General features: G+C 43.9%; 1 protein-coding gene across 8 annotated transcripts in view; it reads right to left on the bottom strand.

Moving 5' to 3' along the window:
- The window catches only part of Kalrn (kalirin, RhoGEF kinase), a 638,378-nt gene that overhangs the window by 53,997 nt on the left and 581,229 nt on the right, over positions 1-3,152 (bottom strand). The gene's annotated exons all lie outside the window — the stretch shown is intronic.

The following is a 3,152-nucleotide window of genomic DNA, read 5'->3' as shown; positions in this document are numbered from 1 at the left end:
AAAAAAAAAAAAAAAAAAGTTTTTAGTTACAGTAATATTAAGTAGCAAATAAACAGACAGGGCAAGCGAAGAACAGAGCACAGTAGAGGGTAAAATGTTGTATGTCTGTTAATGTTTCCCTCCTTTTATCCAAAAAAACAAAAAAAAAAAAAAAAAAAAGTTTTAGATCATCTGATGCAGTCTTCTAGGACTAGGAGCTCTTCTCATAAGGGCAGGGGAGATAGGAAGGAATGGAGTGGGGGCGGAATAGGACAAACAAGGTAAGTATATTCTATTGTGCATAAGCCACAGGTATTTCCCCAGGCCCTGATACGAAGATCCCAAAGCAGTTTCCATGGCATTATACCTATTTGGGCATGGCCATTCCCAAACACTGTGGGAGGGTTTCTTTTGTGGGGGCACTGACTCAACTTAAATGATTGAACACCACTTGTTTATCTAGATACTTCAGGGCAAAGGTTTCAGACCATGTTCTCCGTATCACTCAATGTTTGTGATATAATGGTACCTCAGTTCACAAATGTAATATGTTTTTATGATTTTGGGGAAGATGGCTGTGTTTGTGTTTGTGTGGGGAAGATGGCTGTGGTTGTGTTTGTCACCCAATATGGAGTTTGAGAATGGGAGAAAAATTGTCAAATGCTTTTGTCGGAGAACCGAATTGTTTGCAAATAGCAGCGTTTGTCAACCGAGGTTCCAGTGTACAGAGTTCAGTTAGCTACTAAAAGGTCCTAGAGTTTCTCCTTGGGATAAACCCCATGGCAGTCAATGCCTCTTCACACCATCCTAACTTGTTTTCCAATCCAGGATTTGGGATACTTCTTCATAGATCTATAAAGGGAAACTCGGAGTGGAAATGTTGAGTTCTTCTTCTATCAGAACCCAAAGACAAAGACGGTGAAGACACAAACAGCATCGAGGTTTCTGAGCAGGAGTGTCATGACAGGGTTTGGATGAAGTGATATCTGGAATTAAGTGAGGTTTGGTTTCCCATCAGGGTCTCCTTGTCAAATGCGGGCCTACAAAGACAGGGCTCCATGAAGAAAACCATCCTTCAGGGGGAGATGCTGGTGAGATTGAGAAGGAAATAAAACACTCCACATATAGATAACTTCTCCCACACAACCCTCCACACATGTTAGGACTTTAGCTTATCCCAAGGAAGGCGCTCTAAAAATACAGTACTTATCACCTTGTACATGGGCTCAACAATTAACTAGAAGAGAAAAAGCAATCGCAGCTAGGCTCTTGTGTCTTTTGGAAAGGTGGGCTTGACATTGTTGTGTACCTACTAACTGCATTCTCTCTAGGATGCCCTGCTGCTCCAACTGGTCTGTCTCAGTAGAACTGCCATAGAAGCTACCCTCAGACAGTATCTCTCTGTTAACTTCAGGACTTCACCTCCTGTCTCCGCACTACTCCGACCCACGTCCCTAGCCCCTCACAAGATCTCAAGTCAGAGGGAGAACCCTGCCATAAAAGGTTCCCAGGCAGACAGCACAGTGTGTATGTGCGTGTGGATGTCAGGTGTGCTCCTGTGTTTATTGCCATTCTCTGGGGTCTTCAGTGTGCTTGGTAAGAAATGATAAATGTCAAAAATAATGTACAGAAGGAAGGTCACAATAGCATTAAATGGCGCATGGGCTCGGTTTCAGATTCTTCTTCCCAGAAGCACTCATCATCACAGGGGGAGTTTCCATCTCTTGGTCACAAGCCCAAGGACTGATGTGGTCACAGGGATTCCATGCTATTTTTCCTGTAGGCATCATAACTAACTCTGGCCCCTGTGGTCATAGCAGGCCGTGGGGAGGTGGTGGTGAGTGGCTTCTACTCAGAAACATTGACACCACTTCCAGCCACTTGCTTTTCTCCACTCCACCAACCCTTGTGCAAAGGAACCAAAATGACTGGTATGTACCTTGGGTGTTTCCCCAGCCTGACCACCCCCTCAGAAGGGGGAATTTGTGACCAACAGACCCAAGGTGAGGAGGAAGAAATGCTCAGTGCCTGGGGAATAAGAGCATTAGTCGTTAGGAACCAGCTTTGTAAAGTACTTGATTAAGAAGAACTTCAGTGTTCTGAGGATCTTTATTTCCACGGCTTCCTAAAAGGTGCCAAAACCAAGTGTCTTTAGAATAAAGTGTGCTGGGCCTCAGGGGCCACTGCTAGCTTGTAATCAGGCCTGTGGTTACTTGGTAGGGCCAGGGTGACACCAGTGGCTTTCCTCTCAACCTACAGGAAGGGCTAAGGCAGTTTGGTGTTGCTGGTGCCCCTGCTCAGGTACCTCAGGGAATCGCTGTGGCCCTTCCATGGGAAACACACACACACACACACACGGCCTCTACTCTGCTCGTTCATTTACGCCAGCACCACATTGTTGCCTGGTTGCTTGAACTCACTGGACAGCATCCAATCTGCATTGTTCTTCTTGCCATAAGTTAGAGAAAACCAATAGGGGGTGTTTAGAAGGGAATGTTCGGGTTACAGCCTTAATTACAGAAGGACTTTGTGTAGACCCAAACTGCCAATGCATTCAACCGACTCCTACAATATAGAAGAAAAAGAGAAGGAGGAGGAGGAGAAGGAGGAGAAGAAGGAGAGGAGCAAGAGAAGGAGAAGGGAAAGGAGAAGAAGAGGGAGAGAGAGAGGAAGAGGAAGGACGAGAAGGAGAGGAAAAGGAGGAAGAGGAAGAGGAAAAAGAGGAGGAAATGGAGGAAGAAGAGATTCACTTGTCCACTTAAAGTCTGAGAATAATGACGGGGAGAAAGGGCAACTAGTCTTTAAGCTCATTAAAACATGCTCATGGTGAAAATTTATTTTACATATTTAAAATAGTACATTTAAAATTATTAGTTACATTACAGGTACAATGATGAACATTGTGACTCTCCATTATATTGCACAACCTGACTTCATCCATATGGGTTTCTTTAAATAGTGCAAAATACTTTATACAGGAATGTGTTCGGAAGGGTCTTTGCAACCAAAATAAGGAAAAGAAATATCTTACAAATTACTATGAACATATATTAAAGTGACAGGGAGGGGGGAAATAAAAAAAAGTTACAATCTGTACAGAGGAATCACCATAGACAACCAAAAAGTTTTCTCTCTCCTGGGAGAAGCAGCAGGCCTCTGACCTTTCCAGGTCT

The sequence above is a fragment of the Chinchilla lanigera genome, unplaced genomic scaffold, assembly GCF_000276665.1.
Source record: "Chinchilla lanigera isolate Chin_1 unplaced genomic scaffold, ChiLan1.0 scaffold00026, whole genome shotgun sequence".
NCBI lineage: Eukaryota > Metazoa > Chordata > Mammalia > Rodentia > Chinchillidae > Chinchilla > Chinchilla lanigera.
The sequence above is the reverse complement of the archived record's forward strand: the minus strand, read 5'-3'. Positions and strand labels throughout refer to the sequence as shown.